This window comes from Cynocephalus volans, chromosome 9, assembly GCF_027409185.1.
Source record: "Cynocephalus volans isolate mCynVol1 chromosome 9, mCynVol1.pri, whole genome shotgun sequence".
In the NCBI taxonomy this organism is placed as follows: domain Eukaryota; kingdom Metazoa; phylum Chordata; class Mammalia; order Dermoptera; family Cynocephalidae; genus Cynocephalus; species Cynocephalus volans.
This window is the reverse complement of record NC_084468.1, coordinates 37,906,932-37,933,272: the sequence shown is the minus strand read 5'-3', so window position 1 is coordinate 37,933,272 and position 26,341 is coordinate 37,906,932. Positions and strand designations below refer to the sequence as shown.

Here is a 26,341-nt window from a genome sequence, read left to right as displayed (position 1 = left end):
AAGGTCTGCAGGCTCAACCAGTTTAGCCTGGTTTGTGCTGGGCCAAGCTAACTCCAATGGTCTTGCAAACAACTCTTGACTGCTGGGCCAGAGGCGTTATCTTAAAAGACAGATAGGAAAAAATAGAAGTGAGAGGTTAATTATGGAAATTTACATTTTTTTAAAAAATAGACTTGAACTTTATTCCAGCTGTCAAACGTCAGGGAGCAAGAGTCAGACAAACATTGCACCAAGTATCAAAGGCCCTGCTAGGCTCGAGGAAATTACAGCCTCCAGTGCCAGGTCTTCCTCTTCCTCCTCATCCTCCTGTCTTCATTGGAGCTGAAGGTGCCGTCGGGCAGGCTGTAGACGGGATGACCTGCTTGATGGGGTCCTTGAGGATGAGGAAATTTACCGAAAGAATTTAAACAGGGAATAAATTTTAATTGAAAAGTCACCAGTTACAATTCTAATATTTTAGTACCTAAAACTCAAAGTAGAAACCTCCCAAACTAATAAGATTTTTTTAATAATGTGTTGCTCAACTCAAACACTAGAACTATTTGTTTAAACATAAGCACTGTTTTTCATCGGAAAGGGTCTTGAAAGACCAGTTTCCTCTCCTGGAGGGATCAGGAAAGATAAAAAAATGATAATTAATAATCAGTACCTGTCATTTAAATCACGCAGTACAGCCTCAACTGCCCCGCCCCACCTTTCTTCTTGATTCAGTCATTAGGAAGTGCCTGATGGATGGAGAGTATCTCCGAACTGGCAACGTTTTAGTTTTGGCCAGAGTTAACCTAGCCAAGACGTGTTCTTTGTGCCAATTACAGAAAGGCCCTCTTTCCTCTAGACTGAAGCTCCTTGATCCTCATGAAGCCTCTTGTCACATTGCATGGCTTGGCAATTAGTGCGGCCCCCCCCTTTAAGTGAGCTGCACAGGACAAGTCATCCTGCACATATACACACTTTAATGGAAGAATCAGGGGAAAGGTTGAAGAAATAAATTCCGGGGAGCTTTATTTAAAGCAACAGAATATTTGTTTTGAACTCAGAAATGTACTTCTAATATTTGATCCACTTCCCCAACCACTGATTTGGTCTTTTCTGAGCTTTCCCCGCACCGAGAGGGCACAATTTTCAAGAAAACCAGAAAGAGCACAATTGGAAAATCATTGCATTTGGCTACTTTAATTCTTTTTCATCCCCATTTTATAGATAATTCTAAATTACTTTTGCCAGTTTTTTTTTTCTTCCTGTATTTTTTAAAGTATATGTAATATCAATTTATAAGACTAGGTCTAAATGATCATAAGGTGACTTAATTTAAAAATGGCATTTTATCACTACCTTTATTATTTTTAGCATTATCTTTTTAATAATGGTTTGGGGTTTTTTTTCAGTATAATGAATGTAACTTTTTAAATCCCTATTTATTCACCATATCTCAAAATGTGTTTTCTCACAATTCATTGTGCATATATTTGGCATGCATTCTAAAAGTTGCTTCCAATTGTTGTGTTCTGTTTTATCACTTTTATTCAAGAAGAAAACAGATCATCTAAGTCTTAGTCATTTCTTTTCCCCTTAGCAATATTAAAACCTGTTGATGACTCATATCATCAGTGAAAACAGAAAGATCCTTTTCTCATAAAAATTAAATGCATCACTTTACCACAGGGATATGTCCTGAGGAACAATTTTGCCATGTGAACATCATGGATTATACGAACGCAAACCTAGATGGTATAGCCTCCTACACAACTAGGCTATGTACTATAGCCACCATTGTATATATATTGACGTAAACATTGTTATGCAGAGCATGACTGTATATGTGTATATATAAAGCACATTAATATAACACATGCCATATTCACATGTATATAATACTTCTTTTTTTTTTTTTTTTTTTTTTTTGTCTTTTTCGTGACCGGTACTCAGCCAGTGAGTGCACTGGCCATTCCTATATAGGATCCGAACCCGCGGCAGGAGCGTCGCTGCGCTCCCAGCGCCGCACTCTCCCGAGTGCGCCACGGGCTCGGCCCGTACGTAATACTTCTGAAAGACTACTGAACTCACAGATGTAAAATTCGAGTAGAGATCAAGTCTATGACCCAAATTCCAAGCAAATTTCTCTCAAAAGCCAGCTACGAATTACCAGACTTTGAAAAAAAAAAAATTGAACCTAAAAGATTCTCTCTATCCATCCCTCCACTCTACCCAAAAATATCTGAGAAATTCTGAGTGAGAGAGACTAGAACAATAAAGGGCTGACCATGCTATTGGCCGTAAAAATCATCTCATCTTCTCTTTTCTATTTTTTCTATCTAGGCATAAATATAGTGACCATATCATTAGCATAATTCATCAAAATTTAATATTCATATTAAATTTGAGTATGAACTGTATAGTTGATTATATTATTAGATCAATGTTAAACTTGTTGGGTATACTAATAGTACTGCAATTATGTAAGAGAAAGCTCTCTTTCTTTGAGATACGTGCTGAATTATCTAGAAGTAAAATATCTGCAATTTACTCTCAAATAGTTTAGGAAAATGTGTGTGTGATACATAAACATTTACACATGTATATACACAGAAAGAGAGAGAGAAAGCAAACGCAGCAACATGTTAACTGGTAATTCTAGGTAAAGAATTTAGTGTTGTTTACTGAACTATTCTTTAAACTTTTGCATCTGTAAAATTTTTTGAAATAAATTGTGTTAGGAAAAGAGCTAAAGGGAAAGGAGAAGTTGATTTCATGTAGAAGGTGGCTCCTGAATGAGTTAAGAATCTGTCACACCAAAATATGCTGCTTTGGCATATTGATTATTTTGAATTAAAGGCTCTTTAAAAAACAGCAGGGGGGCTGGCTGATTAGCTCAGTTGGTTAGAGCCCAGTGTTACAACGCCAAGGTCAAGGGTTCAGATCTCCATACTGACCAGCTGCCAAAAAAAAAAAAAAAAAAAAAAAACCAGCAAGTACAAGAAGATCTCTCTGAACTTCATCGCGTTTCTTAAAAGCAGGAAATGGAATTCTCATGTGAAAGATGTCCTCCCATAGAAGAAGGAAAGTATTATTCTAATCATGAAAGACAGGAAATTGAAACAAAGGGAAATCTGTACAAACAAACCTTGTTAAACTAACCCTTATCTTCCTGGTCACTTCTCTACACAAGTAACTACTCTAGCCCAAGCCCCTTTGCCTTATCACGTTTCACAACTTACTATTATTTACTGTTACTATTGCTTTACTCCTTCCAATTCAGTATATAAATGACTGGCTCTATGTGCTTCTTCAGGTCTTTATTTCCTTGTGAAGGCCCCTGTGCCAAGTAAAACTTGTGTTAAATAAATTTGAATGATTTTCTTCTGTTAATCTGTTTTATATCACTGTAATTCTGGGGCTCAGCTGGGACTCTAAGAGGGTTAAGGTGGAGTTTCTCCTCCCCTACACTCATGTTATATATCACTTAAATACTACATTAGAGGCAAAATAAATATATATTATCATATATGATATGATATATGATATGATATGATATGATAACTTCTGGAGAAAATGTACTAACAGAGTAACTAAAAGATTCAATTTACTTAATAATTAAAATTGTCTGGAAGCAGCAATGGTATATAGATTCTAAAGCCCTATAAAGATAAATTTTAATCTCAATTTTGCCATTTACTAGTGGTGTGATCTTGAGCATGATACTTATCATTAACTTGACCTTTCTTAGATTCTGTAAAGCAAAGATAATAATAATAAACTCATATGGACACTCTGACAATTAAATGTTGTAATTCTGCTGATCGGTGGTTCTCAAACTTTTGTTGAATCACAGTAACCTGGAAAGCTCATCCCCACCTCAAGTTTCTAATTCAGTAAGTCTGGGGTGGGGCCCAAAAATGCGCATTTCCAAATTTCCAATTGATCCTGATGCTGTTGGTCTGTGGACTACACTTTGAAAATTATTACTAGAGATATTCAAGTTGAAAACTGTGCACGTTCTACTAGCAATAATACAGTGAGAAAGATGACCCACTACCTCTCAGGATGAAATGTGTTACCTTGAAGGTGCTCCTTCACCATCCTGTTGTCACTTGCGCTTTTTCTTCTTTAGCTGGAAAATCCTCACCACTCCCATCCCTGCCCTGAGCCTGAACACATAAACCTCTCATCACTCAGGAACCAAGTGCAAAATAGAAGTTACACTGACTTAGTTCCACCACTGTTCCTTTTTTGGAAATAGGTGTCATATGTTAAAAAATTTATATGTAATATAAGCTTGGACTGAGAGAGAAGCAATTCCACAAAATCAAAAAATCTCTGTTAATGATGCTTATTAATATTACTCCAGTGTGTAAGAGAAGTCTGTGTCCCTCTGCTTATGACTCTCCCAACAGTCCATCTGCAGGTTCACCCCTCTCTAGGTTCTAATCCAGCGGGAGTTAAGTGGCACTGAATGAGCTCTGAGATTTGTCTGCTACGTCAATCAATGCCTGTGTTTAGGGTGTTCAGAGTGAGTTGCTCTCTGTGATACCTTCATGAGTATCTTGCATAAACCCCAGAGCCAGTCCACCCAGCTAGCTTTCTACTCTGATTCCTAATTTTTACCTACATTTCCTATTAGACAAGAAGTACAGCCCTGACCCTTAGCCTGATCGCGTCGAACCCTTCTCACCCAATTCCCAGGGTATGGCCTCAGGGATGGTCAGAGAAATCGAATTCCTTGGTTCTAGACTATGTGAACCAGAAAGCTCATGGCCTTAGACCTCATGTGCCTAGCTTAGGGCCCTCCTTTCATACCCTCTTCAGAGTGGTCTCAAGCTTGCTTTGCACTTGCTTTGACTTGGGTTTTGGACCTCAATCCCTCATGAATACTTATCAGAGGAATAACATAATAGGTTGTAAAGAATGTGGGCTCTGGACATCCTAAGACTAAGTTAGAAACCTAGCTCAATTACTAGCTAGGATGTCCTTGACTGGTCACTTGAGCCTCAGTTTGCTAATCTGTACAGTGGGAATAATCTAACTTGATTCATAGGATTAAATGAGATAAAGCATATGAAAGCATTGAGCTCAGTGTCTGATAACAGGATGAACTATGTCAGATTTTTTTTAAATTATAGTTATCATAAAGATAATAATGACAACCAACAGGAAGAACAAGGAAGAAAACTACTCTTATGGTGAAGTTAAGTCTTCAGGTATTTCCTAACCAACTTCAGCCCTACTTTTATCTCTCCATCTTAAATTCCCATCATGCCTCATAGCCCAGTCCAAGGTGTTTAAAAACTAAATAGAGACCTTTCCAATGGCTGTCCTAAATCCTAATGGTGATGTTCCTAGGGGCCTCTGTTTACGTAGGTCCATGAGTCTGGAGGTTGAAAAGATTACCTCTAATAAAGCTAGATCATGCATTACTCTATTTTGCAATCTCATGAGATGGAGTCCTTAGTGAGAGACAATATGTGCTAGATGGAAGAGTAATAGAGTAGAAGTTAGGACAGCTGGATTTCTGACATGATCTCTCACCAGTAACTAGTTGTATGGCCTTGGACATTATTTTGGGGTCCTCACTTTCTTCAGGTGTAAAATACATACTCTGTAGGAGCGAAATTTCATGGATATATGCTTATTGTATTGACATCTCTGTAGCTCCATTTGTGCCCTAAAGAACAAAAATAAATGCTTTAACCTTTAAGAAAGCTATAATCAGGTAACAAAACAGGTTGCAAAGTATGACTTGATTATGAAAGAATAAATGTAGAATTGTGCACACCAAGGTAATAATGGTATTTATCACTCAGCTATAGATTTTTTAATTTTTTTATTATCAATATTTTCTAATTTTCTACCATGTGCACATATTGCTTTTGTAATAATAAAATACATTATTTTGAATTCTTCCTCACTCACTGTCTTGCAGTTTTTTACAGTTTCTGTCTGGAAAATAATTCAGAAAACTACACTTCAAATCTTTTTATGTATAAAAAAGGAGGAAAAAATATTCGTAGTTCCCTAGTATGTCTTTCAAGTTGAACAATTTTTTTTTCTATTAAACTCTATCCCAGTCTTGAGGTGCCATTAGGTTGCTATCCTTGACTGTGACTGTTTCTCATAAAGAAGCAGTATGTGTGCTGAGCCTGCAGGTTTCAGAGCTCAGATTCACCTGCTTTTCCTAAAACCAGTTATGGAGTTTTCACACCAAGTCCCCTTAACCACCTGAGGGAGACAGTACAACAGAGCTGACAGCATGAATTTGAATCCTACTCTAGATTGAGTCATGACTTAGCTATTTTCAAGCTGTGCAATCTTGAGCCCTTGACACAACTACTCATATCTTTGGTTTCCTCATCTGCAGTACCTAGAAAATAATAATTGCTTATTGGCGCATTTGATGGATCATTTACTATAATTAATTCCAAAAAAATTAAGCCTCTTCCCAAATAACTTCAGAAACTTAACATTGTCAGTCTAGTACAAAATCTTGTCCCATCCTCATTAGTTTTTCCTGTCTTTGAGAAAAATAAATAGACTTGAAGAATATTTTAGGCAATCTTTTCACCTTGACTTTATCATATAAAAACTTTACCTATATAATTGCTTGACTTGAAAATCTTTTAAATGTTCAAATTAGCCATGTTCTGTTTCTTTAATTGCCATGTATTTCTATGGTTCTTTGTGTCTCTTTTGTTGTTGATTTCTAGTTTTATTTTATTGTGATTGGAGAAGATAGTTGATATTATTTCAATTTTTTTTTTCATTTTCTTAAGACTTGTTTTGTGACCTCTTATATGGTCTATTCTAGAGAATACTCCATATGCTGTTGAGAAGAATGTATATTCTGTAGCTGTTGGATGAAATGTTCTATAAATGTCCATTAGATCCAATTGTTCTAGAGTAGAGATTAATTCTGGTATTTCTTGGTTAATTTTCTGTCTGGATGGTCTGTCCTTTGCTGAAAGTGGGTTGTTAAAGTCTATTATTTTGTTGGAGTCTATCTCTTCCATTAGGTCTAATAGTAATTGCTTTATTTATCTGGTTGCTCAAATGTTGGGTGCATATATATTTAGAATTGTTATATCCTCTTGTGGAATTGATCCTTTTACCATTACATAATGACCTTCCTTTTCTTTTTTTTTTACTTTCCTTGGCTTGAAGTCTATTTTACCTGATATAAGTATAGCTACTCCTGCTATTTTTTGGTTTCCATTTTCATGAAATATCTTTCAATCCCTTCACTTTCAGTCAATGTGTGTTTTCATAGATGAAGTGAGATTCTTGTAAGCAGCATATTGCTGGTTCTTGCTTTATAATCCATTCAGCAACTCTGTGTCTTTAATTGGGGCATTTAATCTGTTTACATTAAGAGATATTATTGATGTATAGGACTTGTTACTGACATTTTGTTACTTTTTACCTGGTTGTTTTACAGATCCCTTTTTCTTTCTTCCAGTCCTACTGTCTTTCTTTTTGATTGAGTTATTTTCTCTAACTTTACATTTTGACTTCTCACTATTTATTTTTGGTATGTCTCTTGTAAGTTTTTGTGTTATGGTTACCGTTAAGCTTACAAAAACGCATTGTAATTATAACATTTTTATAAACTAATAGCAACTTAACTTTGGTATCTGGAAAAAAAGAAAAAAACAAAGTTAACTATACTCTGGCTTCATTTCGATTTTTTGACACTTTGTTGTTTCAAATTACATCTTTTAATATTGCTTATCTCTTATACAATTATTGTATTTGTTATTGTCTTCTTAGGTTGTCCTTTAGTCTTCAAAGGATATAAGTGGTTTTTTCACCACCCTTGCAAAATTAGAGTATTCTGAGGTTGTCTGTGTATTTACTTTACTAGTGAGTTATGTACCTTCAAATGTTTTCTTGCTATTCTTCAGCATCATCTTACTTCAGGTTGAAGAATTCATTTAGCATTTTGTGTAAGGCAGGTCTACTATTTATGACTTCCCTTAGCTTTTGTTTGTCTGGGAAAGACTTTGTTTTTCCTTCATATTTGAAGGTTAGTTTTGCTGGATACAGAATTCTTTCCGTTAGCACTTTGACTGTATCATCCCATTCTCTTCTGGCCTTTATGGTTTCTACTGAGAGATCCACTGAGTGACATATTGGGGGCTCTGTTGAATGTTATGTGTTTCTCTTATCTTGCTGCTTTTAGTATTCTTTCTTTGTCTTTGATTTTTAATAATTTGATTACGATGTGAATGGGGTGTTCCTCTTTGGGTTGGATTTGATTGGTGACCTCTGAGCTTCCTGTATCTAGATGCTATCATCTTTTTCCATACTTGAGAAATTTTCAGTCATTATTTCCTTGAATATGCCTCTTTGTCTCTTCCTTTTTTGTCTCCTTCAGGTAAGCCAATTATGCAGAAATTATTTCACTTGAAGAAGTCCCATATTTGCTTGCTTCTGTTTCATTTTTCTTATTCTTTTTTCTTTCTGTTCCTCTGATTGGTCGATTTCATATATTCTATTTTTGAGCTCACTGATTCTTTCCTGTGTTTGATCAAGTCTTCTGTTGGGGCTTTCTATTGAGTTTTTCAACTCAGATAATGTATTCTTCATTTCTAGAATTTCTCTGTCTCTTTTTTTTATTCTATTCCTTTGTCAAGTTTCTCATTCTGCCCCTGAATTGTTTTCCAGATATCATTTCATTTTCTATCTGTATTTTCTGGTGACTCCTGGAACATCCTTAAGAAGGTTATTCTGAATTCTCTGTTAGACATGTCATAAATCCACTATTCTTCTGCATCCATTGTTGGTGATTTGTTTGTTTCCTTCAGTGGTGTCATATTTCTCTGCTCTGTGGGTCTTTTTTTCTACCATTCTGTGATGGATTATTAGCTACCATCACCACTTAAACTTGCACTGAAACTAATTTGCTCTCTTATGTTTAATTCTCGAGTTAGGGGAAATTTCTATGGGAATGAGAACTTGAGCTCTGTGCTTAAGCTAAATTGCTGCTTTGCTGCTGATTCTTAAACTGAGGAAGCCTTTGTTGTGTGGATAGGATTTTAATTGTTGGCCTTTTAGTCACTTCCAGGTGAGGTCACCACAGACACAACTGGGCAGTGTGGAAATTCTGGCCCCAGACTGATTCTTTCCTGCAAACTGTGCCCCCTATTGTCCTGACCAGTCTCCACTGTGTGGTGTTCATACTGATCAGAAGGCAGATCAGCTGCCTGTGCTGTGTCCCAATGCTCTCCTGGTGGGTCAGCCTCCCCTCCACCCCCTGACACTTCAAATGTTTCCCATGGGACAGGCCATGCAGAAGTCTACTATGAAGACTCACCAACCTCTGGGTGGTTCCTTCCTCTGATCAACTGTGGCCCCTCACTCCTATGCAGGTCCAGGGAAGCTTGTCAGTGGCACTGCAGGCCTGAAAGATGGTTTGGTACACTCTAAAGTACCCATCTCCTCTGAAGACTCCAAGTAGCTTCACACAAAGGGCACCACTGTAGCTTTTCCATCTCCTGGTAGCCACTCTGTGTGCTGGCAGTTGCTCCCCACCTTGTATCACACCAGCCCAGAAGTGGTCAACGTGGTTCCTCCTCCCTCTTGCCACATCCTCTTCTGCTTTCATGAACTCCACTGGTCTCACTTCCTGTTCCCCTGAGGTTCAGCAATCCCAGGATGTCAGTTTTTGCTTTTTAGTGATTGTAAATGGATCAGTTACTGGGGAGAAGTGATGCTGGGGATTGTCTATTCTGCCATCTTGATGACATTACTTTCCCTATTTCTTAATAAAATATACTTTTGATTATTATTTCTCAAAAATAGAATTAGTGTCTGTCATCTGATATCAAATGTTGGAGAATAAGTCCGCTTATTGAGAGCCTAGTTTGAGGGTCGATCTGGGAAGCACAACCAAACAGAGTTGCATGTGTTTTCTAAAGATCTATCGGAATCCCTAAGCTTATATAGCAAAGAAGGGAAAGGAGTGAGTGGGGGCAGTCCCTTTCTCAGAAAATCTCATCAGTCAACTGTTATAGTGGTGAAACAAAGCAAAGGTTTAACATTAATGCCATTTCAGTATAAAGCTTTTATCTGGCTGCCACAAACACAGCAAATTTCAACTAACAAAAGCAAACTTACAGTAAATCTTTGTGATATATCATCATTTTAGGAACAAGATGTCCTAACCAAGTGACAAACCTGAGGTCCCAACGCAAATATGTCAATTTACATTCCTGCCTGCTTGCTTTGGTCAGATGTTGGTCAGCAAGCTGGCTTCTCAGCTCCACTTGGAAAGCCTTGACTGAACCGATGCCATTTTCCATCATCATATCTAATCTATCTAACTATACAAACACAAAATTTTTTGAGCTAGAAGGGAATTTAGATGTAGTTATGTCTTTTCTATTCAGACAGTTGCCTGTTAATATAAGCTCATGTTTGCATATTCAAAAACTACTTTTTAAGACCCTAATACTGAAACAAAAGGAACATTATTTAATTTAATGTTCAAGGGAAATGGTACAGGGTCTGTTAGGAAATAAACTTAATCTTCCTTAAGTTAATTTTCAAACTACATTGGTAGCAACTCAGTAGGTGATTCACTATAAAATGAGAGCGGAGGGATACTGAAAGAATCATCCCCATTATCTTTAACATTTCATTTATTTACTTACTAATTTGGGGCTGGGTTGGCTCAGCTGGTTAGAGCACAGTGTTATAATACCAAGGTCAAGGGTTTGGATCTCTATACCAGCCAGCAGCCAAAAAATATATATATTAATTTGTTGTTCTCATAGAGTAAATGACTCTAATGGTTAATCTTGCTAGCAATATACCAGCTATGCTGTAAGAAGAGGAAATGTACTTTAGCCCATCTTTAAATGTGGTTTATAATAATACCAATCTCATAGAGAAATTGCGAGAATTAGATGAGAAAATACGTAAATCACTTAGCAGAACCTGAACATAATAAGTTTTTATCAAACTTTATGCAATATTATTATGATTATTTTTTATTACTGATAAAATATGAGAATTGGAGTAGTTAACTTCTCAAGTTTTCTTTAAAGAAGACCTGGTTGAATGCAGCCCTTCACAGAGTGGGCAATTAGGAATTTTTTTATCTTTTTAATGATGAAACCATTTAAACATACAAAAGAGTACATAAGACAATTTGAAAGACACTTGAAAACCTGAAACTGTTAAAATACCAAGATTAAATGCATGTTAACATTTTGCTTTCTTTGCTTCGATTCTCAAGCTTTGTTGTCTAAAATACAAAATGTTACAAGTACATCTATATCCTCAACCTGCCATTTTCCTCCCCAGAGGTAACCACTGTTGTAAAACTAGTATGTATTTTTTTTTCTGGACAATTTTGTAGTTTTATTACGTATGTAGCATTCATAAATAGTACTATTTTTAAGATTTATATAAGTGTATTATACTTTAAGTATCATTTGCAATTTTCTTATCTCAGCATTGCATTTTTTAAATTAACCATGTTTACTCATGAAGAACTGGACCATTCATTATAGATCTTTCATAGTAATTGTTTGAATAATAATTATATATTAATTCACTGTCAAATGGATTATTTTCTTTGTTACAAACTTCCCCGAAGATTTTCTCTGTGCACAAGTACTGTGGTTTTTCTAGGGTAGAGAAATGGAATAGTGGAATGGTATGGTATGTGCATCTGGAACTTTACAAGATATTCTCAAATTGCTCTCCAAAGTGGTCAGACCAATCCACACTCTGTATTAGTCTATTTCTGTTGCTTATAACAAATACTTGAAACTGGGTAATTTATAAAGAAATAAAATTTATTTTTTTACATTTCAGAGGCTGGGAAGTATGAAGGGAACACATCTGGTGAAGGCCTTTTTCTGGGTGGTGACTCTCTATAGCAACTCAGGGTATCACATTGCAAGAGAAAATGGCATGAACAAGAGAGCTAACCTGCTCACTCGCTCTCCTTATCTCATCAGAACCACACCTATGATAACTCATTACTCCATGAATGGATCAATCCACTCATGAAAACATAGACCTCACAATCCAATCACCTCTCAAAGGTCCCACTTTTCAAATACTATAACTGGATCTCCCACCCTCTTAACACTGTTACAATGGAGATCAAGTTTCAATGAGTTTTGGGGGGACACTCAATCCACAGTACACTCCAACTAACATGCGCATGGTTTCATATTCACCTGCATCCTCACTAATGCTTGGTATCACTATATATATTAACATACTCCAACTTGTTCTTTTTATACATTTTCACATCTATCCAAATCATTTGCCAATCCAATCATTTTCAATGAATCTGGTAATATCATTTTCTGGAAAAAGTCTTTTTAAATATCAGGAGAAGGAGCAAATGAAAACATGATTCTAAGAACTTAATAATGCATGGTGGATGTTTTCTTAAATAATAAAAGACAAAATCAAAGAATGATGAATCAACATCTAAAAGTATACATAGGAATTAAAAATCATGTTCTTAAGAGGTAATCAGAGGAAAACCAACACTAAAGATATCTTTTTTTCCTCCCCCCCAGGAACTGGTATTTATTTATCAAAGTCATAGTCAATGTCAACAAGATGCCACAACTACAAAAAAAATTGTGCACTTTGCTATCTCAATGCAAACAGTCAAATGGATCCCCAGTCATTAAAAAGGTAATTCAAATTACCCCAAAAAGCAACAGAATTTTTAAAACATCTTTACACACCCAGCCAACAAATTAAAATGGTTAACAAGAAAAAATATAAATTCAGAGGTCTGATATTGATGTTTAAAAAAGACAACTGCATAAGCATTTCTATCCATTTGAACATCAGTCTCTCGGTCACTCAGCTTCATGCCATTCATTACCCAGCAGGCTCTCTCAGCCATCTCCGGTGACTCAAATTTAACCACACTACACCCTTTGGACTTCCCATTTTCCATCTTGATGTGTCAGCACGTGGCCACATTCCTTGAATTTTTCCTTTAGCATCTTCCATGTAAAATCAAATGGCAGATTTCTCACAAATATCTGGCAGGCCTTCCTGGTCACCCCAGGGACATGGCCTCTGGCTCCACCAAAGGAACCTGCAAAGCTTGCTCTGAAGCTGCCACATTCCATCTTGATGGTGCAGTCAAACCTTGCACTGCCACTGCCACCCATAGCCAGGCCCATGCACTCAATGCCAGCACCCAGGGCTAGGTCCCTGGTGGGGCCCATGCACTCTAGGCTGTTGTCGCCCATTTGTTCCAGGCCCATGTGCTCAAGACTGCTGGTGCCCATGAGCTCTAGGACCTTGCACTCCGGGTCGTTGGCCCCCACACACTCCGGGCCAGTGGCTATGTGATCCATCACAGGGCCCATGCACTCCAGGCCAGTCCCCGTGCTACGGGCACCATGCACTCCATGCTCAGGCTTATACACTCATTGGCAGGTACCACGCACTCCATACCACAGCCCATGCACTTAACAGTCTGGCCCACATGGTCGATGGGTGCAGCCATGCACTCGAGGCCAAGCCCAAACAGCACCCGTGTGCTCCACACCAGAGCCAATGTCGCCCTGCTCTTGCCCATGCACTGGATGCTAGAGGCCATGTGGTTGAGGCCCAGTGAGCCTATCAGCTCCATGCCAGAGCCCATGTGCTCAACGGAGCCCATGTGGTCCATGACTAGGAACATGTGCTCTATCTCAGAGCCCACAGGCTCCCTGCCATGGCCTAGTTCTGCACCCATGCACTGCACATCTGCAGCCCCAATGTGGTCAGTGCTGGGGCCCATCCTCCCAATCCCAGGGACACTGTCTCTGCCTCCATCATTTATTCTGCCCATGTTCATCCCAGATCCAAATGGACCCATGTTTTCCATACAACCACCAAAAGTTCCCCCCACACCTCCCATTTTATTTATTCCCAATCTTGTGCCTTCCAGTCCCATTCCTGTAGGTACTATGTTTCCTATTCCAGTGCCTTTATCCAGGTGATTGGCATCAATAGGCTGCCCTCCTGGTCCTAACCCTATGCCAATATCACCAAGTGCATAGAGAATTTGTTGTGGGCACTCAAGAGGGAAAAAAATCTCCCTTTGGTAAGGTCCTTTCATGCACTTTGACGTGCATAAATCTATCAAATAGCAGTTGGCCATTAAACATATATGTAGCCTGCACAGCTTCAATGAACTATTCAAAAGTAATGGTGCCTGTTCCATGACTTTTTCCATCTTTATTCTCAAGAATGTCTGCTCTGACCACCACACCAGCCATACTAAATACTTCCTTCAGTTTCTTCCAGCTAACTTTATAGTCCAGATTTGCTACAAATGCTGTGCTTCCAAGTCTTCCAGCCTGCAATGCATGGATATTCTCATTTGGGATGTTAGGATTCTTTAGGATACTGGGTGGGATATTAATCATTCTGCCACCTGGTCCCATACGTATCCCGCCATCCATAGCCATCACCTTTTTCATTGCTCTTCTGGCATGTTCACCTGCAGGATCTTTGACTTTCAGTGGTCTTCCACCCAGACTGTGCTTGTTTAGAACTTGCGCTGCTTTTTTCGTGCTCTTTTCCATCTTGAATTCAACAATAGTACATCCCCTTCACTTTCCTTCAACATCATTAAGAGCTCCACGTGTGTCACATCACCGACTTTTTCTTTAACCAGGTCTTCAAGTGACTGCCATCTCACATCAAAAGGTACGTTTGTATTGAAGGCTCTGTATCTTTTAATTGGGTTGGCATGTAGCTCAAAGTGACTGCCTCCTCTTTGTATGTTTTTCTCCTTCCTTTTCTCACTCTGAGAAGGTTGTTCTCCTTCACCCTTTGGCCAGAGCCCCATTGCCCTCGACCCGGCTTGTGGGGTGCACAGCTCTCCTGCCCCATTTTGATCTCTGTCGCCACCACCTCAGCTGCCACTTTGACTCTGCTGCCATTTTCTCCACGTCTGCGCCTTGTGTGAGGGAGCGGGCTGCCAGAGAAACCTTACAGTTCAACTCCTGCTCTAAAGTTCAGGGTTAACTGGATTCTGTCTATTCCTTAAGTCAGAATTGCTGTAATTCTCTCTTTGTATCTTTCAGAGGCAGGATAAAAATGTATAAAGCCTTCATAGACAGGAACAAATATTGCCTGTTGAGATCTCATTTTCATATTGCATTTATTTGGAAAATCAAAATTAGCTCAATAATTTATACATGGTTTGAGGATAAATTAATGATCTCTGTGAACTAAGTTGCTTTTATGTAAATGGAAATGAATTCAAATCTTTCATGTTACAAATGCACTTGCTACTGGGTCTTCATAAAAATTAATACTACAGCAGTCCTATGAATGTAAATGCCAATATCCTTTTAGACAAAGGAATATTAAACACAGTAATAAACTATTACACATTCTTGCCCACCAGTATAGTACTCCTCTCCAGATAAAATTGAAAAGAATGGCCTAACTCTGATAAATATAACTTTTAAGATTTAAGGTTTGTTTTGTTTTTGATGTTGCCTTTGCCATTTTTGTTAGTTTTGTTATTCTATTCTTGTTTATACCTTCTACCACTGAAAATTGATAATATTTAGTTGTGTGTATCTTTATCTGGTCTAATCATTGGGATGTAATTTAGGTACCCTTATCATAAAGTACATGGAAACAGAAACTTCTAGAAATAGTGTCTATACAGACACTTGGAAAAATAAAGCTGATGCTTATTACTAGCACATTATATTCTAAGGCAGCCATGGAACTGCTTTGATCTTGATCTCAATAAGACTCTCTCTGTAGAATATTAAAAATAATTTCCTAGAGATTTATTAATTTCATATTGGATAAAAATACATTGCATCTCCTTTTATTTTCGTAACTTGTTTCAAAGGGAGAGTAGAAAAAAAGATTGCTTTGATTTAAGGGACTTTTGAAATTGACAGTGCTTGAGCACTTGGTGTGCAATAGTCAATGATTCAACTAAAATTACAGTTGTAAGAGTAATAATGTACCAAGAAATTATTTTTTTAGAAAGCTAAAGTGTGCATATTATTAATAAAGCAATGCGGTGATTTTAGTTATTCATTTTGAAAGCAATGTTGTAATTATATATTATACGAAAAAATTCACACACAAAATTGTTATGTTTGCTGAATATTAAATTGTACAACTGGTAAAAGAAAATAGAATCAACACCATAGATGACATTCCTGGCGCATGAAGCTCACATAATAAAATAAAACAGCATGATGCACTTTATAGCACTATTGAGCGCATTCTATGTTTAAACAGGAAAAATAAATAAATGCAAAATTTTTCTACACTTTTATGTTTTATTCTGAAATCATTCTGTGCTCAAATCTTTTTAAAAAGTAAAACAATTCACTGGACTTAAAAATTTCATACTTTATGCCTCAAATAAACCCCATTTGGTCATGGGGTGTAAGTCTTTTTATATATTGATAGATTTTATTTACTAAGGATTGTTGCATCTATATTCATGAGAAACATTGTGTATGTTTTTCTCTCTTTACACTGCTGTGTCTGGTTTGGATATCAGGGTAATACTGTACTAGCTTCATAAAATGAATTGAAAAATGTTTCCTCTCCTATATTCTGAAAGAGGTTGTATAGAATTGGTATTAATTCTTTAAATGGTTAGTAGGATTCTCCAGTGAAACATCTGGACCTGGAAATCCCTTTTGTGAAGTTCTCAAATCAAAAATTCAATTTATTTAGTAGTCATATGGCTATTCATATTATTACATATTGGGTGAGTTATGATAATTTGTGTTTTTTGAGCATTGCTTCATTTCATCAAAGTTGTCAAATTTATGTGTGTAGAAAAGTTTTTAGTATTCGTTTATTATCATTTTGAAGTCTGCGTGGTCTGTAGTGGTATCCCCTGTTTTTGTTCCTGATGTTGGTAATTTGAGTCTCTCCTCTTTTTTCCTTTGACAGTCTTCCTAGAAGATTGTCAATTTTATTGATCTTTTCAAAGATTCAGCTTTTTGTTTCATTGATTTTCTTTATTGCCCTTTCATTTTTAATTTCATTGATTTCTGCTCTTTATTTCCTTCTTATGCTTGATTTGGGTTTATTTTGCTCTTTTTTCCTAGGCTTTTGAGGTGGGAGATTACATTGCTCATTTGAGACTCTTCCTCTTTTCTAATGTACGCATTTAGTGCTATAAATTTCCCTCTCATCACTACTTTAGCTGTGTTCCACAAATTTTGATGTGTTGCATTCTCATATTTATTCAGTTCAATGCATTTTTTTTTCATTTTTCTTAATGTGTTGTTTATTATAGAGTGTATTGTTTAGTTTCCAAGTGTCTGGAGATTTTCCTGTCCAAATTTCTGTCTTCTTATAAGGATACCAATCATGTTGGATTTAGAGCCCACTGTAATCTGAATAACTTTGTTTTAACTTGATTTCATCTGCAAATACCTATTTCTATTTAAGGTTACATTTACAGGTCCTAGGGATTAGGACATGGATATCTTCGGGGACCATTATTCAGCCAACCACAGGGATCTTGTTTTATTTAACTCTAGAACAAAGTAATGAGAAAAGAATCATCCTCAGTTTTTTTTTTTTAATGAATCACATACTATCTCAGAATCACTCAGCAGCTTTTACTCACAATTGTATTGGAGATGAAAGACAAGAAATTAATATCCAGCACAGAACTGATTTTAACTACAAAGAGTTTTCTTCACTTAATTTGATGATAAATATAGAAAATTCCAAATAACACAAATATAACTATTTTTCTTTTACGGCCTAATAGGATTTTGTAATGCTAAAGGTATCTGAATAATTATTATTTCAAATATTTCTTTTCTACTAGAGATTAACCTGTGAGCAGGGATCTTGTCCTGCTCTGCTGAATCCTCAGTGCTTAGCCTAGTGCTTAATGTTTATGAGATACTCAATAAATATGTGTTCAATAAACTGAATAAATGAAAGCATATAATGTGATGGTAGTAGTTACGTGAATTTCATTTACAAGACCAGTGATGAAATCCTCAGCCGGGAAGGACTATGGTGGTGCTTCCACCTTGATTCTCATCCAAATCCTCTGCTCCAATTCTCTAATTGTCCACTTCTAGATCCCACTAAAACCCATGGTGGTCTAGCCTTTTCTGATATAAATGCTAATGTGATATGTGCAGGATACTCCAAATATTTCTGTATGAAAATACTCAAAAATTCAGTCCTAAAATTTTTTTTAAAAACTATTCACCTATTACTTAGTTGTCATTTAATTTGTTTTTTTATTTTTTTCATTTTTTACATTTTTTATTTTGAGAAATTGTAAAAACATAAAAATATGATGATGGAAATAGCAAACATATTCTGGCTATTCATAGTTGTTTCCAGTCTTTAAAAAAAAAAAAGAAAAGAAAAGAAATCAATCTACATATAACTAAAGTCCACTTTAACTTCTCCAGTTCCATTTTACTTTTCTAACCCCCAACTCTATTCCCTTATTTTGTGATTTGGGCTGCTTACTTTCAGTTCCTTTTTAAAATATGTTTATATTTAGCTTTTTTATCCATCTTTATTTTTGTGTGTAGCTTGAGTAGAGAAATTTTTAAATGTTTAAATATGTTTAGCCAATTGTCCCCACAGTGTTTATTTATCTTTTATTCACTGCTTAATAATGTTTTCTTTTTAATATAGAAGTCTCCATTTATGTTGGCGTCTCCTTCTGTACTCTCTCTGTCCTTTTGGGTTTTTACGGACACTTCATTACATAGCCGTGACAGAAGCATGGACAACCATGTAGAAATGTAACTGGACAAGAAGGGTATGATCAAATGCTAATAGACTGAGTGGGGAAATCAAAAAAGGTCTGTTTGTTCAGGTTCTTTTTGGCCTCTCTGTGAAGCATACTTCTTCCTGGGTATGGGGCAGAACTCCTCCAGAAACGAGAGATCTTATGACCTACAGTCAGACAAGGTTGTTGGAGAATTTCCAGCCTACTTTGGCCAGCTCCAAGACAGAAAGGCAGAAGAAGATTAGAGTCCTGCCTTGGGGAGCCAGGAACCATGGAAAAAAACCAATATATACATAATATCATAATACCACACTTTGCTTTTTCAGTATTCTTGATTAAAATTACAAGCTCATAATAAAATTATTTAAATAAAATTATAAACTGTGAAGGCTAAATATGTAAATAGCCCTTTACGAGTTGTTTTGATCTAGAGTATTAAATCATCTTGTAGCTTCCTGGCTATCTTACAAGAACTGAAGAATGAGAAAATTATTTTTGAAATGAACAAAACATTAATAAATTCCAAAGGTATGTTCTAATGGGCAAGGGCATATCTTATACTAAATATGCAGATTTTAAAGGAAGTTATATAGACTGCTACCATGAACCACTAACAATGGAGCAAAATAATCTCTTTATGAGGTAAAAATTAATAATTGTTAATTCCACCTTGAGTGACAGCTAGACTCAACATGCCTACCTTTTCAAGCTGATATCTCCAAAATAAACACGTATAGTTTATTATTGTCTGCCTTGTAATTTTGCTCAGATAAGCCTAACTGATATATTCCTGTTATGTTTACTTAGTTCTGCTCATTTGTAAATATAAAAATATTCTCTTCTAATGTAACATTCCAGGTTCCTTCTTTGTGTTCTCTGGAATCCCCTCACGCTTCTGAGGTTGCCAGACTTGGGTCATCCTCACAAACCACCTTAACTGGTGAGTTCTTGCTCAGAATAAATCTGAGGGGCTGAAATAAAGTTTCTCAGCAAGGCTCTGCAAAACTTCATTAAGAATCACCTCAAAAATAAACAATGGCTAGGAAGTCACACCATCTCACTTTGTCTCATTCCTTGCAGCCCCTCATTTTACAGATATTTATATTAATATGCCTGCCTTAGAAGAGAATTTTTCTCCAAAAAGCTAAGGCTATTCAAAAGTAAAGGGAAAGTAGGAGTTCTGTATAGGTTGTTTATCTCTTAGCCTGGAGTTCATCATCTTAACCTTGAAGAATAAAGTTCTGTGTTTCCCAATCTAATTAACTTATCCGAATAAAGTTAGTCTGACATTGGGTCCCCTATGTCAGCTTACCAGGATATCCAATATCTTGCTGAGGACCACTCTCTTCTAAGTGATCCAAGAATCCATGAAACTGACTCAGGCCAGTCCTAATTCAGTGGCAGAGAGTCAGTTGCTATCCCAGCAGCCATTACCTATTTCCTCCCTTCTTCCATCTAACAGAACTTTGATTTTATTAATTGTCCTTCAAGTAGCTGGTGCCTTCAGGGAAGATAGGACCCATCTCCATCCCAGCAGGTGACTCCTGATTCATGGTTATTTTATCCTTCTTGGCAAATGTTTGGCTTTGCAGGACATGTGACCCAATTGTACTCAATGAGACATAAGGAGAAGTGACCAACTCCAACATAGTCTACCTTCCAGAATTCTGATTATATGAGGAAATCGGCTAAGGAATGTATTCAGTTAAAAATAATAGAAAATTCAACTTACAAGGTTTAAACAAGTAATTTTTTTTTTTTTTCTCTTGTAACACGAAATTCTGAGACAGGTACAGAGTGAGCTCAGAAGATGACTTACATTGGGTAATGTAGAAGGTGCCTATGTTAAAGTATTTGGCAACATAGAGAAAGAAAATATGGGTTTACAACAGTAAACTAAATGTGAGGGAACAGGAATTAGTTAGACTTCAGAGTTTAGTCTAGAATGATGACTTGGGCTATGTTTTAGGTTGTGTTTACCTCAGTTTACTACTGAACAGCCAAAAAAGCAATGCAAAAGATAAACATGAGATCAAGAGAACAAGTGAGTCAGCCTAGTTTCTCACAGAAGTGCACCCAGTTATCTATAATTTGCTAAAGTGAAGAATCCATTACATCAGCGAGGCCAGAATTTTGAGCTTCCTGTCTCTTACACTGTTAAGCTAAGGAGGAGCAGCTCAGGAATCAAAGATCTACTGTGTTAGCATAAGAAAGAAAATAAAAAGTACTACCATGAAAAAAAATCTTGCTAGACTTAATTTTGTGAACATTTTATGGCTTATACAGGATTTGAGGACTATATTGACAAAAGGACTAGATTTAAAGAAATAGACATAAATCAGGAAAGTAGATTAAAAAAAACCAGGCCCTTGAGGGGTTCCAGAGTTGAGGAGACTAAAAAGTCAAGTCAGAATGCTCTGCTAGATTTTGTTAAGCTCTTTTATAGAATAATCTTTGATGGACATAAAGCACTAAACATTGGGAAGGATAGAAAAATGACATATGATGGAGGTTTTAAATTCATTAAGCCTAGTTAACACTTATCATACATTAAAATAAAAAGAAGCAATACTCAAGGAAATAAGTCAAGCTCCTAGCAGAGTTAAATAACCAAATGTACCAGAGAACTGAGTAGCGAGTGAAAAAAATGTCTAAATAGCAGTTTCTTCTGTATAATCCGCAAACTCAATACCATAGGAGGTGGACTACAGAGGGTTTTTAAATGTCTGAATGTGTGTATACTAAATGTTTGAAAGCAAAGGAACATACTGATAGCTTCAAGTGGCAGCTGACAGTAAAGAGACAATAAAAAAAAATGGTATTAAAAATAGTCTGGTGTCATTCCGTACAGGATAGCAGTTCCCAGTGTGATCCCTGGCCCAGCAGCCTTGCCATTGCCTAGCAACTTAGAATGCAAATTCTCAGCCTCCATTCCAGAACTACTGAATCTGGACCACTGAGGTAGAGGCTAGAAATCTGTGTTCTAACAAGCTCTCCACGTGATCCTGATGCACACGCAAGTTTGAGAACCACTGCTGTGGGACAAGGAGTCCTAACCACCAGGCAGTGTAGTAAAGTGAGCAAGAAAACCAGCCCTGAAGTCGCAGAGCCCTGAGTTTGCATCTCAAATCTTGCACTTCCAGCTAGGTGAAGTTGGACAAGTACCTACATCCTCGAAGCCTATTTACAAGTATACCTACCTTAGAGGTTTATTGCAGGATTAACCAACAACATTCACGAAAACTACTCAATAAATAATATTAGCTATTGTTTCATTATGAACATCATCGTAACACTCCCTAAAGCCATGACCATATTATTTCTTTATGTACAAAGCCACTGAGTATCTTTTATAGCATATATATGTTCAATACATTCTATAAAAGAAAATAAGGGGGTGTCATTTTATAGTAAAATTTGTGTATTAATTAAATTAGAAAAAATTCATGGTTAAATTAACAATAATAATAACTCTTCTATGACATTTACTGTGTATTTGGCATTGTTATAAATGCTCTATATATATATTAGGTCACTTAATCCTATTTAATCCTCACAATAACCCTATAAGGTAAGTTCTATTATTATCTTCACTTTACAGATGAAGAAACTGAGGCATGAGAGTGCCCAAAGTTACAAAGCTAGAAAGTGACAGAATCAAGATTTAAATACAGACAATCTGCCACAGTCTGTGCTTAACCAATATGCTACACCACTTCTCAAAGTTAAAAACAAATTTTGACATTTAAGGCAAAGGTTTCAGCTGTCTAGAAATATACACTTACATGGAATATCTCATTTGCTAAAGAATAAGAAAAATGAAACATCTTATCCTTCATTCTGCTACCTACTCTCTAAGCATCTCTTCCATATGCATTAAATATGCCCAACTGATTCCACAGACAAGCTGCTAGCCTGAAAAGTGGGATGATTGTTCCCTGTAAAATGGTAGGAAGAAATAGAGCCAGGAAGAGGTGGTGAGAAATGCACACAGTGGGAAAATTCACTGAGTTCCTAGCTTCTAATTTTCTCACTGCAAGGGCATTCCAGGATAACAGAACAAACTATTACCCTCCAGCAGCAACAGTATCTCTACTATGTCTGAATCAGATGCTCAGACAGTTGAATGTACTATGAAGAAATAAGAGAACAGAGTTCAAGGGGGACAGACTGTCTTGCTCTGAGTGGCACTCTAACAGCCTGAAGAAACTGCCTGGTTGCCTTTGTCTGGATGGGAAGAAGCAGGTTCCTTGACCTTGCTTGATAAATTTTATTGAGCATTTGTCACAGCTTTCAAAACTTCTCAGTGTTTAACTGAGACTACAACAAAAGGAGGCAGACTTTTGGACAGAAAGCTGCAAGACAGATCAATTTTACCCTTAACTCTTTTAATCTCCAGCTTTTGAATGCCTGCCAAATTCTTTAGGTTTCTTCAAGGTGACCAGTCCAAATAATTCACTCACTGTTTCAACACTCTCAATTGCCAATTTTCCCAAGACACACTGTGTTGTAATAAGAAAAAAAAATCCCTATTTATTTCCCAATGCCAGAAAACGATCTAAAATGAAATTGAGAGAATGTGAGATTAGCTTTTCCTCTTATTATTTAGGATGAAATATTCATTGGACCATATTTTTGGCAGAATGAAAATTTCAACGTGTGTTACTCCTCTCGTTAGCTCTTACTGAAAATGGCATCTCATTTCTCACATACATTTCCTGAATGTCTTATCTAATATGTATGGAAAAAAGACATTCAAAAGGAAATATCTATGTTTTATCCTATAAATTTTTCCACTATCTAATCTATAGAGAAAAATTAGAAGCAACAATATTTCTTGTAGGTAGAGTAAAATGTTTCATTTCACTATCACTGTTCATTTATGACAATATTAAGAGTTTTTCTATAATGAAAAATAAATTTCCTTAGATTTACATTCAACTTGCCTGTAAAGAATTGCTAAAAGTACCTTGAGGTTTTACTAGATGTATAATAATACTAAGGAATTGATGTTAATTTTCAGATGTGATAAATATCTTGTTAAGTTGAATGGCTTCTAAATCATGCACGAACTTAGCTTCCCACATAACAGAAGGAGTATGTGAGGTCTACAGAACTAATTGCCTCAATGTCTTCTGCAATGATGGTGTTAGGTAAACTACAGTTACGGATTGCTTAGTGACAGAGACACATTCTGAGCAATGCATTGTTAGGCAATTTCATGGTTGTGCAAGCATCATGGAGTGCACTTACACAAATCTGGACGGTATAGCCTACTATACACCTAGACTATATGGTATAGCTATTATAATCTTATGAGACCACCATCATATATGAGGTCCATCACTGACCGAAACATCATTATGCAGCACTACTGTATTCAGCAGAAAAAGCTATTGTAAATGTTATAAATTTTAAAGGAAACATTCTCTCATTTTCCATTTATATACTCTCCTTCAGCAACCTCTGAAACTCTCAATGAAGTATATATTATATAGTTTTTATAGTTGTGTTCTGGGAATTGAAGAGATGGAAAAGTAATGAGAATTGTGGGTTCCTCCCCGCATCATCACCCTGCCTCTGCCCACGTGCACAGGGTTGCTGGCCTGGGCCAGAAGAGATGTAAGGGGAGATACCAATGGCAGAGCTGAGAATGACCAAGTGGAAAAGCAAAGGGTAGCTTTGGGGGGTGGGGAGAAATAAGAAAACTTCTTTTCCAAATATACAGAGTGGAATCACAATCTAAGATTGATTAAAAATGTAAAACTAATCTACCCACCAGATACTATAACTGCAAAAAGATAAATGGTAACCTTACATGAAGAAACCAGGTAGTTAACACCTTAACCCAAGTGATCAAAGTTAACATGAACAGTAATGGGGCATCCACATCATGCGTCTCCTGGGAGGATGCGCTCAGGATAACGCAACATCACTCCTATGTTATTCTTGCCAAAGCCATAAGGAGACATCAGACAAACCCATACTGAGGGATATTCTATAAAACAACTGGCCTGTACCCTTCCAAAATATCAATTTCATGAAATCCTAAGGAAGGAAAAACTGTTCCAGATTAAAGGAGACCAAAAGGATGTGACAACTGAATGCAACACATGTTCTAGAGAACATTCAAATGATAAAATCTGAATAAGGTCTGTAGATTGGGTAGTAGTATTGTTCTAATATTCAATTCCTGATTTTAATCATTGTACTGTGGTTATGAAAGAGAATATGCTTGTTGTAAGAAAATACACACAGGAGTATTTAAGAGTAAGAGGCTTCATGTCAACAACTTACTCTCAAATGATTCAGTAAAAAACAGTACAGAGAAACAGAAAAGTATACATCAAATATAGTAAAGATGTTCTTTGCTGGATTCTAGCAACTTTTCCATAAGTCTGAAATTATGTCAAAAAATATTTTTTAAATTTAATATAAAACTTTAAGATAAATATGATGTTCCCAGAAGGAACAGAGGAAAAGGGGGGGGGGGGGGGGAGAATAGCTTATTCTCTTCACAGGGAGTCTCCTTCAGGGCATACTCCAGTTCCTAGACTTGCTGCCCTGGCCTACTGTACATTTTTCTTTTGTCCCTCAAATGCTCAAACCTTCTCAGTACCAACTTCCATTTCCAGTCAAGAAAACCCTCACCCTCTTGAGTCCAATGCAATATACGGAACTCAGTAATCTGTTTCTCAAAGACTGAGTAATTCAGTCTAGAATGAAATAAACAGACGGAGTCCTATAGAGTGGGTGATAGTAATACTTTAAGAACCTGCCTGTATGAGGTCCTTCCACTGGTGTGAGGCAAAACATGTCTCTTCATTCTTCCTGTTCAATTGAACTGGCAGTCCTCCCCACCCCACCCCACCCCTCTCTCTCTCTCACACACACACACACATACACACACACACACACACAGAGTAAGAAGTGATTTTTCAGATTCAATACAGAATAGATTCACACTGAAGAGGAGATATTTCCCTAAAAATTGAATAATCTTCACACAGTTCCTTTTCCAACAAGGAGACAGCAAGTTTAGTTATTAATGTTAATTCCAACTACTACCTTTGCATTCACCTTCTAGTTTCTAAACCACAGGAGGGGCTTGTTGGTGCGTATGAAAAATCCATCTTTTCAAACAACAAAGCTATCCATCCTTGCTTGCCAACTTTGAGCCACCAAAAGACCCAGAGAAAGCTCTGAAATGACAGCTTTTCTCTACCTTAGTTTAGATAAGTATTTTAGGTTGGGCATTCTCACAGGGGTGCGGCAGGAGAGCATATCATCCTCTACCCATAAGAACTGATGGGAGGATGGGGCAGGTGGATCTGAGAGTCTGGAACTGCCACCTCCATCCTACCTCTGGGGTTTTCATTCAATATGGTTTCCTCTTCCTGGAATCCATCCCCAACCTTAACATCTCCCCTCATAATATCTCTCCATTTCGCCCTTTGTTTCCATTCCAGTTGCCACCACCTTCATTCAGGATCTCCAGACTGTAAGCTTAGATCTTAAACCAAAAGGAGTCAGATAGAAAAAGCATTGGCAGATAAACAGAATGTAGGTATCATTAAAAGAACTACATGTTATTCCTAA

General features: G+C 36.8%; 1 pseudogene; it reads right to left on the bottom strand.

The window, feature by feature from the left end:
* Positions 1-22: 22 nt before the first annotated feature.
* LOC134385688 (heterogeneous nuclear ribonucleoprotein M-like) lies at positions 23-26,100 on the bottom strand (annotated as a pseudogene).
* Positions 26,101-26,341: the final 241 nt, after the last annotated feature.